Source organism: Nerophis lumbriciformis, linkage group LG34 (genome assembly GCF_033978685.3).
Source record: "Nerophis lumbriciformis linkage group LG34, RoL_Nlum_v2.1, whole genome shotgun sequence".
Taxonomy (NCBI): Eukaryota; Metazoa; Chordata; class Actinopteri; order Syngnathiformes; family Syngnathidae; genus Nerophis; species Nerophis lumbriciformis.
The window spans coordinates 8,796,034-8,813,207 of record NC_084581.2 but is presented as its reverse complement, the minus strand read 5'-3'; the positions used below and the strand labels follow the sequence as shown (position 1 = coordinate 8,813,207).

General features: G+C 40.5%; 1 protein-coding gene across 3 annotated transcripts in view; it reads left to right on the top strand.

The window, feature by feature from the left end:
- Positions 1 to 17,174, top strand: part of LOC133576088 (1-phosphatidylinositol 4,5-bisphosphate phosphodiesterase beta-4-like) — a 126,401-nt gene that overhangs the window by 30,068 nt on the left and 79,159 nt on the right. For 2 of the 3 annotated variants that reach the window (XM_061929046.2, XM_061929050.1), the window contains one exon: positions 7,639 to 7,703. The exons of the other annotated variant lie outside the window; for it this stretch is intronic. The gene's annotated coding sequence lies outside the window, so the exon portion shown is untranslated. The remainder of the gene's footprint in view (positions 1 to 7,638; positions 7,704 to 17,174) is intronic. 3 annotated transcript variants of the gene reach the window in all.

Below are 17,174 nucleotides of genomic sequence, written 5' to 3'. Positions count from 1 at the left end.
TCGCCCTAGCTGGAGGTCAGAATGCTCGTATTGATGTGTTAGTAGAAAAACTCTCAAAGCTTCAATTTGTTGGCCACAGAGGCTGTGCCTTCCAATCTGGTAACCCTCCTGCAACCTCCGCCAAGCGAGAAGCAGCTGCACGACAAACCAGAGGGGGTTTACTCCTGAGTGCTTCTCAAGTCAGTGGCTTGGCGTCGTTTGAAGTCCCGGAGGAGCCGTATGTAATAAAACAGGAAGTTGGCCGACTTTTAATGGGCCAAAAATACCACGACATGAGGTGTCCATGGCAGCAAAGCAGCCGTCCCACAGAGAGCTGCACGACAGGCCTAGGTAGGGCCGGGTTCCTGAAGAGAGAACATATGTAGATGATCCGAGTTACCTAACACTCTAATCGTTATTGTTGTTGTTGAACGTCACTCTTCAAATAATTTCCCTGGTGGTTAAATTTGGCAAAATTCCGTACAAAAGCCAACTGTTCCTCATTTCCTTTGGTTTGCCCTTGCTTGGTTGGTTTTGTTTGATAGCTTGCAGATTATACCAGAGTACATTCAATCCGTCCCTGGGTGCCAGAGATATTTTTCCCATTGGAAAGAATGGCAATAGAAGGGTTTAGTTACAGGGTCAAGCTGTAGTCCTGGTAAACATGTTATTCAACAAAACAGGCATTGTTTTTAAAATACATTTTTACATTGTAAGTGTAAAAATAAAATCAAAACGTTAAAACAACACTCTCTGATGCCGAATGAGGGTTTCAATGTTTATTAATAGTATTGCAAGTGCAAAAAGAAGGTTAACATAAAGGTTAAAAAAGAAGTTAACATAAAAGCCTAAAAACAACAAACATTCCCTTTTAATGAGAAATCACGACTTTAATGATTATTGTCACCAGGGATCGGTACATTTTCACATTTGAATGGATGTTGGTACTCAACCCTGCATGTTTGATGATAGTATCGAAAACATTTTATTTAATCAAATTGAATTTTTCATTTAACAGTGAGTTGATAATGGTAAGTGTTCTGTCCGATTGTTATATATCTTGTTTTCTTACACTTCTTAGTCTTATTTGTAAGTTTGCATTCATTTCAGTTTGACCTGGGTGTCATGCCGTAGTCAGGAAGTAGTTTTTGGCACTAAGTTGAATGTGCCAGTCTTGTCTTTTGTTGCATCCCTCAGAGTCTTTATATCGTACTTATTACATGAGTGCTGTTTGATTGTAATGTGCAACTTAGTTTAAGTTTTAATTTCTAAATTTGGTGGTGTTAAAATCACCGTGTAAATAACCTAATGCTAATCATTGACATGTATATGGCACATCTCAATGTAAATTAGCATTAAGCTGGCGTATTTTGAAAAGTGAAGCTTTTGTAACGAATAGGTGAGGTGGATCCCAAGGATGCAGAGACGTATTGTGTGTGGGCAATAGTTCTTCCTTTTATTTTGGAGGAAGCACGAAGTAGCAAAACAAAGGCGATGGTGGTAAACACAAAAACACACCATGTAAAAAACTACTAAGAGAGATTACCTACACAAAACCAAAAACGCTAGACAAGGCTAGGAAAAATACTTCATGAAAGAAGTAAAACAGAAAAACAAAGTACAAAAGAAAAACGCTAGACAAGGCTAGGAAAAATACAGGCAAACCTGAGAAGACGGTCACAAGACGAACTGGGGAGTCCTCTGGCAAGACCAACAATTTATGCGTCTGTTTGCAAACAGTAGATAAAGTTCCGGCGCTCACATGTTGTCAGCAGCCAGGTTAAATAGGCTGCCACTTAATCTACCTCAAATGTGTGCTGCTGCCTTGCGCCAGCTGCACTCCATACTGTGGATGAGAGAGAGTGAACAGGTGTGCAGACAAAACAGGTTTGAGCAAGGAATTTCAGATTACCACAGTTTTACCTTTTGAGCGCTTTTTGTCAGGCTTGCTTACTATGTTGGTGTGAAAAATTGTTACATTATCTAGATGCAGTTTGCTACAAATATGTTTGCCCGCCAAGTGCTTGATGTGGTGCCGAGTCCACAACTACACATGATGTCACGGTATCGATCAAAAGGTATCTATATCTGGCACCGTTTGATTTGACGTGAATCGGTTCTTGGTAGTACCTATAAAAGTATCATATTCAATACCCATCCTCACTTAACAAGTGTAGCTGCTAACAGAAGCACATTGTATATATGTTATATAATTTCATAGTTGGTTAGAATAAATAAATACAATGTATAAATGTATTTACATATAATGTGATTAAAAATGTATTTTCTTTGGTAATTTCATGCAATAATATGTGTACTTTATTTTTGTTACAAAACCCATGTAAATTGGAGAGGAACATATTTTTTGTTCCGGTTTGGTCACATTGTTGGGGGGACAATTAATATGTGACGGAATAAGGGAAGCAGCATGAGACAGCAAGCATTTGATGGAAGAGGTTAATAGAGTCTCGGCTTCAAAATAAACTTTATTCCCTCAGAGTTTGTGAGGGCAATGAGGTATGATTCTTTCTGATAATGTATGTGAAATCAATGTGTTTTCTTTTATTTGATGTCAGACTAATTGTAAGTTCTGTTTTTGCTTATTTATTAGTTCTGACGGCATTATTTTGGCATTGTTTTTGCATCGTTAACGAGAAGAAGGCGTGGCTGAAATAAATGTCTGTGGTAGAAAAACGAACAACTTGAGCCTTGATTAAGACCTCGGAGGGAGTAACAACAAGTGTAAAAATAAGTCACCCATTTTCAACTATAAAATTGTGTGCAGCTATGTGGTATTTTAAATGTTTTGTTTAAAAATAGAAACCAGTAATTTTTGGGTGAGATTTGGGATCAAATTTGGCTGTGACCCATGAGATTGTACACCTAGGCTTCCACCTACAGGGCTGGAGTGGACCTATTTTTTCTATCAAATGACTTAGGTGAGTCTTTGTTTAGGCTTTGGAGGGCTGTCATCATTTGGGCATGTGGTTTTTTGAAAGCATCAGTGCTACAAATATCACACCTGCTGTGTTAAATATCTATAAATCCCTGCTGGTGTTGGGGATTATAACAAGCATTTTTTGCCTGCCATCACTCCACCCTGATGGAAGAGAAAGCAGAGAATTCCAACACGTTGGCATGTCACTAAACGCCTGCAGTGAGGAATGGAGTTGATCGACCCTCGTCCTCCTTCAACAAACATTTTGCGCGAAACCTGCCTTTGCTCGGCTGGCCTTTTGTACGTGCCTCTGCCCTTTTTATTCCATAGCACTACGTTACATTGCTCCTCATCTCCAAGCACCATTTTTGTTATTGTCATTTCCGCTCCTTTAAGGTCCCTGCTGCGTACAAACATCTCACTTTGTTATTTTTAGAACAGCCTATTTCACATCTTGTGGAGCGAATGTCACTTCCCTTGCCGTGTACCACCTTATGATACCTGTGGGAGTTTGCGGTTGTTTGTATCTCCTGCAGCGCTCTCATTGGTTGAATGCCTCCTGGTATGCTCAGCAGTTGTAATAGACATCCTCAGCCCTACAGTAAAGACATGTGCATATCATGTGGGACTGTTGAAAACTGATAGGATAGTCCCACTGAGTATACAGCTGTCCTATTTAGTCTTGAGCATGAATTGATGAAGTCTGCTTGGCCCTGAGGTGAAATGTCTTCTAAGGCCACAAGATAAAATGCCCTGAGACTACAATGAGCTAGCCCTTTTTTTTTTTAGATGCGTCATGCGTTGTCTGTGCTTATCCCTTTAATCTGGCAATGTCTTTCTGCCAGGTAACCATGACAAGCACATGTATTTTCTCACTTGAGAACAGCAAACTGGAGCTGGAATGATGAGATGAGGATATGCCATTCATCCATCCATCTTTATGCTTATACGAAGTCGTGTCGCGGGGACAGTAGCCTAAGCAGAGAAGCCCAGACTTCCCTCTCCCCAGCTACTTCGTCCAGCTCCTCCCGAGGGATCCCGAGGCCAGCTGAGAGATATAGTCTCAGGGAGGCGCTCGGGTGGCATCCTGACCAGATACCCGAACCACCTCATCTTGCACTTCTCAATATGGAGGAGCAGTGGCTTTGCTTTGAGCTCCTCCCCGAATGACAGCGCTTCTCATCCTTTCTCTCAGGAAGAGCCCCACCATCCGATGGAGGAAACTCATTTCGGCTGCTTGTACCCGCAATCTTGTCCTTTTGGTCATAACCCAAAGCTCATGACCATAGGTGAGGATAGGAACATAGATCAACCGGTAAATTGAGAGCTTTGCCTTCCGGCTCAGCTCCTTTTTCCCCATGCAGTGTCTGCATCACTGTAGACGCCTTACCGATCCGCCTGTCAAACTCGCGATCCACTCTTCTCTCACTTGTGAATAAGACCACAAAGTACTTGAACTCCTCCACCTGGGACAGGATCTCCTCCTCCACCCTTTTCTGGGCGAGAACCATGGACTCAGACTTGGAAGTGCTGATTTTCATCCCAGTCGCTTCACCCTCAGCTGTAAACTGATCCAGTGAGAACTGAAGATCTTGGCCAGATAAAGCCAGCAGGACCACATAATTCGCAAAAAGCAGAGACCTAATCCTGCAGCCACTAAACCTGATCCCCTGAATGCCCTGACTGCGCCTAGAAATTATGTCCTTAAAAGTAGTGAACAGAATCGTGACTAAGGGCAGCCCTCCAAACAGTTCCGACTTACTGCCAGCAATGCGGATCTAGCCCTGACACCGATCATACAGGGAGTGGACCGCCACAATCAGGTAGTCTGATACCCCATACTCTCTGCGCACTCTCCACAGAACTTCCCGAGGGACAAGGTCGAATACCTTCTCCAAGTCCACAAAACTCATATAGACTTTTTGGGCAAAGTCCCATGCACCCTCAAGGATCCTGCCAAGAGTATAGGCCTTTTTCCACCAAGAGTTCAGGACCTTTTGGTTTTTGGAGCCTCTACTTCCTGGATCTATAGGTTGCTGTAGAAGTCTGTGGTTTGTGATTCCACCGCATTTTACAGTTCAGGGTATTTATACAAATCAGACCGATGATGTATAGAGGAGTGGTTTACTATATTTCGACACTGATACCATGTAAACAATATTAGGTTAGTTATTTTACTAAAAAGTAAGTAAATGAAATACAAAGCAGTGATATACAAAAAGATATGGTTTAAAAAATAAAGTGTGCCGAATTGTTCATAAAAAGTCAGGCTTTTGTTTGCAATGTCCAACAATCAGAAAGTCGTCCTCTCAGTAAATGATGAATTCATGAGATTCATTGTGGTCCATTTCAGCTGTAAATAACAATATATAAAAAATAATTTTCAGTGTTTTTCTCACACCAACAACACAAACACAGTGGTTTGAGCATTAGCTTTTTAGCATTAACATTCTGTTCACTCGGATTGAGGCTAATAACGACACAAATTAATTGTCACTGACTACTTTTACAATATGTAATACAATAAATAGTTAATATTTGATGCCATTTACCTTTGTTCCGCTCGTGTACCACCTTCTTTATTTCACATTTATCCAACAAAGTCAGAGTAGTAAGCAGCTTAAGTCCTTGCTTCGAGTCTGGCTTTATACTGCACCGTAAATACGTTTAAAAGAGTTCATCCATTTCTCATAGTTTTGCATATCGAAATTAAGTTTGTAAAAAATAATGAGACAACAGTAATGGAGTTTAAAGACTAAGGCTGAGTAAAAACACTGCAAGATAGTTCCACTGATCAGTGTTCTTCAGCACAAAGATGCCCCACAAAAGTTGCTTCAAGTTGAAAGTTCCTTTCGTTTTTCTTTCTCTTAGTTGTCAAGTTTGTTGTACTAGATATACACAAGGAATAAGAAATAAACAAGTCGTCCTTGCATACTCCGTAATAGCAGTCGTGTGTTTGAAATAATAATCAACGGTGTTCAACCAATCAGCATTTGACGGCACACCTTAACCCTCGAAAAGGTTCCGGGTAGCTTCGAAAAGTTCCACCTAGCTAGGAGGAACTCTGAAAGGTTCCTGAAGAACTAAATGTACCCGTGTAGTTTTTGGTGGTAACATAAGGAGAACTTTATTTTTTATTTACCTGGGTAAGTGGGAAAGTTCCTGGAAAAAGTTCCTGCGGTGTATAAGGGCCCTTATAGCTGGTCCACAGTTACATGAACAGGACGAAAACCACACTGCTCCTCCTGAATCCGAGGTTCGACTATCCAGCGTAGCCTCCTCTCCAGTATATCTGAATAAACCTTACCGGGTAGGCTGAGTAGTGTGATCCCATTATAGTTTTTAAATAAAGGAACCACCACCCCAGTCTGCCAATCCAGAGGCACCGCCCCTGATGTCCACACAATGCTGCAGAGTCTTGTCAACCGCGACAGCCCCAAAGCATCCAGAGCCTTAAGGAACTCCGGGCGGATCTCATCCACCCCCGGGGCCCTGCCGCTGAGGAGTTTAACTACCCTCGGCAACCTCAGCCCCAAAAATAAGAGAGCCCACCACAGAGTAATTGTGCGCGCATGTATATATGATTGAATGTACGTATGTATATATGTATGAATAATATGTTCATACAGTATGTATGTGTTTGTATGTACAATATATTTGTCTCCCAGTATGTGCAGAAGCCAAAGTACGGCCCCGGCCACCCAGAGAGCCCAACCCTAAACAGCAGGTGCGGTGCCCAGGGAACAAGAAACCACAGGATTCATGCAGTCAGGCCAGCCAGCGACAGGGCCCCCAGAACCGGGCCCACCGTGCCGCCCATCATGCCCGCGGCAGGCCGTAGACAGATGCGTCTAGCCGAGGACAAGGCACGGGTGAAGCAGGGGACAGCCAGATCCCAAGCCAGCAAGAGACCACACGTGGGTAGAAAGGCGGGAAGCCCTGCCCCAAGGGGCCCATAGACTCCCCACAGCCGGACGGGAAGATTCCCTCCCCCCCCAAAAAAAAATAAAAAATGTATGGGATGCAACAATATCGTTCGATACAACATCAGATGCGATGGACGGCGCGGCAGAGTGCGAACGGCAGGCCCAGCCCGACACCGAACAAGCCAACCAACACGACAGCAAACAAAAAGCCAGATCCGACAACCACAATGCGCACACGCTGCCACAAACCACAACAGCGGCCACTTCCTCGCACCAGACCCAGCAGCCACGGGCGCCCACACCACAAACAGACGGCAGCAGGAACAAAGGTTGCAATACGCCCGACAACCAGCACCACCTGATCAAATCAAAGCGACCGAAAAACCGCGACCGACAACCAAACGCCAACCAGAACCATGGAGACCAGCCAGCGCCAGTAAGCCCAAATGCCAATACGCAAACAAGAGACATCAACATCACCAAGAAACTCCACTCCCCAATCCAAACCCGCACAAACACACCACCGACCCCGGCCAACGGAAAGCAAAACCCACGCGACCTTACACAAACTTTTTGGGCACATTTAACAATACCGCGATCCATCCATCCATCCATTTTCTACCGCTTATTCCCTTCGGGGTCGCGGGGGGCGCTGGAGCCTATCTTAGCTATAACAATGTTAATTTTGGTCACAATAACCATGATAAGAAACGTTTCATATTGTTACATCCTTACACTAATATTTTTCCTACTGTCTCTGTGACTTCTTTTTTTTCTTTTCTTTTTTTTCTCCAGAGTGGACAAGTGCTGTCTTTCATCGTTTCTCCTCCCCTTCCCCTCGTTTTGCTGCTTGTCCCTCGGTAAGTACACTTACAAACACCAAGCTCCTGTTTGGTGTGGCTGTACAAAATTGAAAATAATAATTGCAGTCTTAACAATGTCAGCCTTATTGCTGCTTTCACACTTGTGGTTTAAAACAAAAGGAGGTATATGGTGCGCACTTTGTTGCGGTTGAACCAAAATCTGTGTAGGGTAGTGTAGGGGTGGCTTGATTTGATATTGATATCAGGTATCAGTCCGACTGTTGCAAAGAAAGTATCAGTTTATATTGATTTGCATCTAAAATCTCATTGAAGCGCTACGATTCAAGCAGTCCTGCAGTGCGTTTATTTGTGCAAAGCTGGACGGCCAGTTAACATCTAAATGTACTCAAAAAAGCACACAAGATTGGTCTTTTTTTGTATATTAGTCAAGTCTTTACAAAAGTTTTTTTTTATTTATTTAAACTTTTATTAGTAGATTGCACAGTACAGTAAATATTGCGTACAATTGTGAAGTGTGAAGTGAATTGACCACTAAATGGTAACACCCGAATAAGTTTTTCAACTTGTTTAAGTCGGGGTCCACGTTAATCAATTCATGGTAAACATGGTAGGCTAAAGGTTACTAGGAACGAGCAGCTACACCACAACTAAGTACACAAAAGCACACCAACATAGTAATAATTGCCCAAAATTGAACAATATTGCTGTCTAAATAATTATAGTTGCATATTACATACACATGCAAAGTCTCCAAAACAGAACTGTATTAGAAAGTATCCAGTAACAAATGTGTCCACCTCATCCAATTTACTGCGTCATGAGCATACTTTAATGAATTATTGTAGCCACTAAGTGTAGCCAAAAACAATTACAACTCCACTTTATCTTAAAGAGAGTGTAAGTCCCTTCCTGATGGTTAATAATGAATAGGTTAGTGTTTATTGTTCTGTTTTTGACTCATTTCACTTGATCAAAACTTTTCTAACATTCCACACTATTAAAAAAATTAAAAGTATGTATGATTTGTGCTGATATTGTAACAGATCAATTTCAGTATCGGCCGACACTCTGGGCTCCAATATCGGAAGTGTATTGCAAGTGAAAAAGTTGTATTGGGACGCCACTACTCGTGACAGTACGTGACGAAGCTCAAATATTTCTCACCAAGATGGAATCAGCTGTGTTGAGGACGTAGTTTGTTTTACAGTATACTCTGTTAAATTTGCCAGCTTAGTTTTCCAAAAGCTTGTAAAAGCTGTCAATTCAACATTGCTCCATGGCTTTAATCCACGTAGCATTCGCTTTTGAGCTAAAGCAAAGCGCACCAGATTTTGCTTCCAAGAGGACCAAGACATGGCTCTAATGCCGTCACGGCCCACTTATTTGGAGCGCACCGGAGTACCGATGATCGCGTTTACACTTGACCAAATGAACCGTATTAGCAGTGCAAATTAGAGTACTTTTTAACCAAATCAAACAAAATGTAAACACCCTCTTTTTTTAGAACACATTACTCTATATAAGTACAGTATTTTCACCGTGACACTTAATTTCTTAACTGCAAGTGGTTTTCTTGAATAATGACGAATACAACCTGTGTATTCCAAAATTTGCCAAGTGAAATTGGAGTTTAAACTAAATAAAAATTGACTACAAGGGCGAAGTTAATGATACTATGACGACTCCACGTTCGTAACACTTACGTAAACATGAACAAACATGAGGATGCTTACTGCCAGTAAACATGCCGTCTTTCTCCACACTTCTTAAAATCCTCTTCGGAACACATTTATAACACACACTAATCTGCTTACCTGCCTCTGTAGGTGCTACTGTTTGGATTAGTAACACAATTTAAATAAATAGACTTTTCAACATGTGTGTGTGTGTGTGTGTGTGTGTGTGTGTGTGTGTGTGTGTGTGTGTGTGTGTGTGTGTGTGTGTGTGTGTGTGTGTGTGTGTGTGTGTGTGTGTGTGTGTGAACAATAACAGGCTGCTCAACCTATCCAGTTGGTCCAGTTGTCCTATGTCAGGAACTGGACATAAAAACAAGATCTGTTTACTATAACACAACTTAGTGTGTGTCTAATGATGTGTTAAGCAATGTGTGTCAAGGCCCAGGAGTGCATTTGGTGGCCTTGTAAGCCCCCCTTCCCATCAGTATAAATACACACTGGGGTCCGGATCACAGGCTGGAATGTTTTTGTGTGTACTTGTTGTTAGGTCTGGTGTGTGTGTGTGTGTGTTTGTGTGCGTGTGTTTGTGTGCGTGTGTTTGTGTGCGTGTCTGCATGATGTCTGTCGAAGCAGGGGAGCTGAAGACTGTGGCTGGCCTTGCAGGGTTGCTAAGGCGACCAGTTGTGTCAGCAGAGACGAGCAACATCTTTGGAGTGTGTGTTTGTCTGGCAGATATTCCTCGGGTCAGCTTGGGAAGCACTTCTTATAAAAGTTAAAAACAACATTTTTATTTTCCGATTTGTTATGCTAAACAATCTTCATCAACACTTAATTCATACTCAGTATTGTGCATATCCACCTGGCGACTTGCGGGTGCAGCTCAAAACTTACGAGTGACTAGCATTTTCTCAGCAGATTCTTAAAAACACCAGACAACTTCTGTTGTACAGAGGAGCTTGAATTGTTTTTTCTCAAAACCGCAGAGCGCTCCTGTAATATAGATAATCTTTGACTAGCTTTGTTGCCATAAATCCTAAAAAAGCAAATTGCTCCCGCCATAAATAATATTCATTATTTTTTTCATTATATCCTTAAAAACAGTAGTGCTTTTAAGGGGTGTCAAAAAAATCTATTTTCCAATGAAGCACAATTCTTACCAGTGTTGGGACTAACGCGTTACTTTGTAACGCGTTACTGTAACGCCGTTAGTTTCGGCGGTAACTAGTAATCTAACGCGTTATTTTTTTATATTCAGTAACTCCGTTACCGTTACTACATGATGCATTACTGCGTTATTTTACGTTACTTTTTATGTAGTATAAAGTGTGTTTTATCGGAGCGCTGCTTTGTCATCGTTCTGATTCTTCTTGTGTCACAAGCCGGAGAAGAGAGAGAGACATGCGCTCTGTGTGGGTGTGTCTGAGTGTGAGTGTGGGGAGCGGGGGGGGGGGGGCGTGTCTGATCATGGCGGAGCCAGAAGTCGAGTTTGCTAACATGGAGATATTTTCACTACTTTTCTTTTGTCGAGCACAAAGAAAATAACATTTTAGTTAAATGTAAATTGTGCTTTGGATCAAAGATGCCATCTACTGCCCAAAACAGCAATTCAAATCTGCTGAAACAAGCTACATAGCAACATGCTTCGACGAAGCTAGTAAAGAGAGACAGAGACTCTGATGCCACTTCACCTCCACCACCACCACCATTCACCGCTGAAGGTACACACACTCTGTCAATCAATGTTCCCTCTAATTGTTCATGTGTGAGCAAATGCAAAAAGTCCCTGAGCATTGAGTGGAGTCCATGTGAGCAACTTTAGATGTGCACACTGTGGCTACACCAGCAGCACACCTGTCCCAAACCTCACTAAATAACAACTTACATCTCCATCCATCCATCCATTTTCTACCGCTTGTCCCTTTCGGGGTCGCTGGAGCCTATCTCAGCTGCATTCGGGCGGATGGCAGGGTACACCCTGGACAAGTCCCCACCTCATCACAGGGCCAACACAGATAGACAGACAACATTCTCTTATTATTAGAATCAAATGACAGCAGTCATTTCCATTTCTAATATAAGTGTTTAGGCCCACTTATAATGACAATAACAAAAAATATTGTTTTTCATGAACTGTGTACTTGTATTGTTTGTCTGGGTGGAGGTCCTGCTTTGGAAATAATTTGTACCCCTTTCAGACATTGCATTTAGTTCCCATTAAAACATTCACATGTTGCACAATGAGATGTAAGCAGGGGATCATGTGTACATTCCTGCAACTTCCTGTTTGTAAAAAATATATTTTTATTAGTATTTATTTAATATACTAACAGCATTTAATGATTAATATTTATAAATTAAGATTCCTAATAAATGACACTAGAATAAGCACACATTTGATTGGTAAATCATAGTGTAACGACCTGGAATGACACTTTGTGTGGTGTTGGAGTTGTCCGACTTTTTGTGTGGCTGTAAACGCATCACTGGCTAAGTGCCATATGTGCAAGTGTTGGCGCACGTGAGAGAGCGAGCGGCTGCTGTTGATATAACAAAGTTGCTTTTGGTCTGGTTTGTACTGCAGAAAATGACCAGTTTTGCTCGATATCATTTTTTTTACTAATGTTTTGGTGATGTGTTTATGGCCGACAGTAAAGAGTTTTGCTCAGTAAAGTGATGGATGGAATTCATGTCCTCAAAGCGTCTCGACAGACGTTACAATATTTGAACAATGATGACGAAAACGGTTTTCTCTGTCGTGTCCGTGTCGTGTCGAAAATTGTTATGCGCTTATTTTTTTATTTGATTTTGTGCATTGCATAGATTTGCCGTGCGCAGAGGACGCTTGAGCAGTGCGCAATTGCACATGCGCGCTCCTGAGAGGGAACTTTTGCTGTCAATTCTCTTATATACTCTTTCATTCTAGACTTCTAGAGTGTTTGATTATCACATCACTCTAAATGTATAGACTATAAAGTTCACAAACATAAAGAGGGATCCTAGTGGGCCAGGCCAATCTTTCCTTATCTCTAAACTAAAACTGGGGAAATGTGTAGTGTTCTGGGTTTCAGACATGATTTTGTATAAGAATTACTTGAGGAAGAAAATGCCTGGTTAGACTTTGTGTATGTAGTGTGTGCCTTTCTTGGTTTACATCTATGCTGTTATTATGCTGTTTGTTACTTATGTATGTTATGTTGCAGCTATTTAAAATAGTTTTGTCAATTTGTTCTGGCCAGAAACAAATTGGCCTTTGTAACATATCTTTGTCTTTGTGTGTTGTATGTAGACCACATGGCTTAGCAGAGTTGAGTGATGCAAATGCATGTCAAGTTGATCAACAGATTGTATTATTCTCCAGTGCAATAACAGTACTGAAATGAAGGCTAAAAGGGCATTAATTGGAGCTTTAAAAAAGAAAAGAAAAAAGAAGTAACTAAATAGTTACTTTTCACAGTAACGCATTACTTTTTGGTGTAAGTAACTGTTAGTAACGGAGTTACTTTTGAAATGAAGTAAATAGTAACTGTAACTAGTTACTGCTTTTCAGTAACTAACCCAACACTGATTCTTACTGATTAAAAAAATAAAAAATCGATGAAAAAAATATAATAAAAATAAATAAATAAATAAATTAAAAAAAAAAAAAATATATATATATATACATATTATTATTATTATTATTATTTTTTTGTTGTTGTTGTTTTGTTTTGTTTTTTTGTGGTTTTTTTTTTTTTTTTTATCTGTCCTTTCCAGCCACTCAGGCAAATCATATTGTTGACGTAGACGCCCATATCTACTGTACAAAGTTAGTTGTGTGGGATACTTCCTTGTTACCTTATTTGTATTTGACTTTATTAAATGTTTGGATGGAATTTTATTTAAAAAAAAACAGTTTTAGATAATATAAATTCATCACAGCTGTTTATTTATTTTATGGAGGAATGTAGTTAATTATAGAACTGGCACCCAATGTTATTAAAAAGTATTGATTTTGAATGGAGAATCGATTATGAATTGAATCATGTGGTGCCCAAAGATTCACAGCCCTAGTGTTTTTGTCATAAAGAGGATCTTTCCCTAGCACTTTTTTTTTGCAGTAGATCCTTAAAAAGAGCAGAGTGCTCTAGTCATACAGTGGATATTTAACTTGCATGTTTGCCCAAGATCCTTAAAAAATCATAGGTTTCCTGTCATATGGAGGACCATTTTTGCAATAGAGGAGGATCTGTGACTAGAATTTTGCCATACAGCCTTAAAAAATAGAGGGCTCTTTGACCACTGTTTTTGCAGTAGGTCCTTACTTTGTCCTTAATTTACTAAAAGCTATATATTATGATTTTTTCCCCCCTTGTATTTAAAACATTTCCTGGTGGTCTACATAACATGTAATGGTGGTTATTTGGGCAAAATGTGGCATAGATGATGTTTTACACACCATCATCAAGCCACTTTCTGATTCTCTTTTGAGAATACGCTGTTTTGTGGGATATCTTATTTACGTGCTGAAGTCCTCCTCCAGACCAAGTTCCATACAACTATACGTTACTTTGTATTAGAAATGGCAACAGCGGAGGATGCATGTAAAAATGCGAGCGAGTCTGCCCCACACAACAAGAGGATAGAGAACTCATTGAACTCATTGACTACAACTGGATAGAAATGGCAGACTCATGCAAAGCTCTTCTACTTCTACTTCTACTTAATGGAGATATCCGTTCACGTAACTAAGGCAAAATACGTCACAATCTTCTCAATTTTCAACCGGTTCGTTTGGAGCAAGTTTGGAAGAAGGCAAGATTGTTTATAAATATTTTCACAATACCTCCTTGGTTTGATTAAATATTTTCGAGACTTATATGGGTACATAATACATAAAAACTGTTACCAACAGGTAAGAAAAGTTTGTTTTGCATAAGGGGGCCCTTTTAAATCTGTCCCAATAAGTTCTGTTGTATGGTTGTCAACACGTCTTTCCTCTTTGCTTTCACTGTTACCATAATGTGGTGGCGTCACATAACACGAAAAAGTCAATTTCTAAGTCAAATCAAATGTAATTTGTCCAGCCAATGTTTCCCACATCCTGTGGTCAGTAGGAGGTCTTCCACTCTTTGATCCATGGGGAGTCAGTCCCTGATGGGTCCAGATCCTTCAACCATCCGGTTTCCAAGCCATGTCCTTTTAGATTTGTTCTTTTATCTTATGGCTCCATAAGACCCTAAATGTGATTTTTTTTTTGCCCTCAAAGGACACAGATCGAAAAAATTATTGCCAAACCGCTTCATATCTGATATTTTTGCATCTGATTCGAGCCACATCAGGAAGGAGTCCAAATCTGTTTGGAATCTGATCTTTTCATATGTGAATGCAGTCTAAATAGCAATTCGACCTGTTTGTGAATTTTACATTCTCATTGGTCAAGCTACGTCATCTGCGTGCGCAGGAAAAGACACGGTCTGCCAGTGGAAGTGGATACATCATCACAACATCCGGTTTCGGCAGCGCAGTTTCGGTGATCAAAGTATTTTTTGGCGGTCGATTTTTCTGTGCATCACCAATAGTCAATAGTGCTCAAATAATAGGCTACATGTAATAGATGAAGCTATACATATACACTTTGATTCCTTGGGAATAGTGATTGTTGAAGGAAATGACACTGAGGCATATTTGCTCATTTTGTACATTGTTAGTTTTGTAAGTACCGTACATGTAAGTGGGTTGAAAACTAATGCTAACATACTCCTTATTAACAGCCATAAAAAAGATTAGAACTCTGCCAAATCTATAATAATGTGAAGTGAAGTGAATTATATTTTTATAGCACTTTTTCTCTATTGACTCAAAGCGCTTTACATAGTGAAACCCAATATCTAAGTTACATTTAAACCAGTGTGGGTGGCACTGGAAGCAGGTGGGTAAAGTGTCTTGCCCAAGGACACAACGGCAGTGACTAGGATGGCGCAAGCGGGGATCGAACCTGCTCGGTATAGCTCGGATAATAATAATAATAATAGTGGATTAAATGTACGGTATATAGCGCATTTCTTGACACTTCACAGAGAACTGAGAACCCATTATTCATTCACTCCAAATTCACACCTGAATGATGATAAGCTAGATTTGTAGTCACAGTTGCTCTGGGGTAGACTGACGGAAGCGTGGCTGCCAATTTGCGCCTACAGCCCCTCCGACCGCCCATCAAAAGTGCATTCACATTCATACACCAGTGTGAGCGGTACTGGAAACAAGGTGGGTGAAGTGTCTTGCCCAAGACACAACAGCGTATTGCACTATATATTTCCTTTCATATATTGTTATACGTTGAATTGTTTTTAAAAACCCTAATTTTTAAGGTGTGGCGGTTTTTATTTTGCGAAGTAGTAGTAGTAGTAGTAGTAGTAGTAGTAGTAGTAGTAGTAGCAGTAGCAACTTCCTTGTTCAGTTACGGAACCTGGTCAACTTCGTTTATGTTCACGTTATCAATCTGCGTGTACAAGTGACGTCCAGGCCACATTGGAGCCTGTACGTGTTTATACTGGAGTTTGATAAAGATCCCATTTTACTTGTAATCTAAACAGTCAACTGGAAAAAATCAGATTTTGAAAAAAATCAGATTTGGTCCACTTTGGCCTGTAGTGTAAACATAGTACATTAACTCTGAATGATGATTGTGTTGAACTTGCAAGGTGCAGGTCGCTCAGATTTCCTCTGGGCCTCTGGACAGACTAGCTAGAGTCCAGATGGAAGGTCACATCCTGGGGGGGATGAATGTAACCCCTGCACCTCTTCAACGCTCTCCTCTCTATATGGACATGTTCTATTTCCACAACTCCTCACCAGTAGCTTGCGAGAGTGCACATTAATGCATACTTATTTGGGCAAAGGGAGAAATCCCTTAGTTTTGTCCAGCTCATCTTCCCCTCCTCGTCCTTTCCTGTCGTCATCTCTCAAGCATCTGTTTATAGCTACTCTTCCTCGTTGGGGTATGCCATGGTACACTGCTTGTTGTGTGTGTTGGATGGAGAGTTGCCTCTGAAACATTCTGGCTTTGGGATACATTGTGATGTAGTCCTAAATGTGGCCTGAGAGTCATTTTTGGCTTGCACTAATTTGCATTTGTCACTTATATTACAAAACATACCCTAACCTACAATGGATTGGTTTTTAGCATCTTAAAGTACTAGTGGAGTAGAAAAACAAGTTGACTTTTTATGCTTATCTGTTTCATTGTATCCATTAAACCATATTCAAACGTATTTACAATCGGCAAAGTATGAAAAAACACTGTTTAAACATCACGAAATGCCACAAAATTTAGTCAGCCATTTTAAATATTCCGCTCTGATTACCTTCGGCTATTTTCGGAGATTGACATCACGGTAGTAAGGCTTCTGCACACTGCAATTTTTCAGATTAGTCGTACTGGAAATATGCAAAAATTGGAAAGAGATGTGCTGTTTATCATTCACAATCCTTATGTAAGACAAGAACACATATGCTTGGCTTTTTATATGCATTATTGGAAATGAATAGCTAACAATTGAGTCAACAGATTGAGGTTCCTCTGTTGCGCTCATTATACTCTCTCTAAAACATCCAGAAAGCACTAACATTACTCCATTTATATGTCACGACCTGAAAATTAACCAAATATGAGTGATATTGTTTTTATAAGCGCCAACGCAGACTGACTATTTTTGCCGCGCATTGATAGCAGTGAGCCAATGCTAGCTTCTGCTGCTACTGTTGACACACTAAGCCGACGACTGCTTCTGCTCAGTCTCAAATTTGCTATAAGTAAATTCTATATTATAATTAATGTATCTCTCACCTG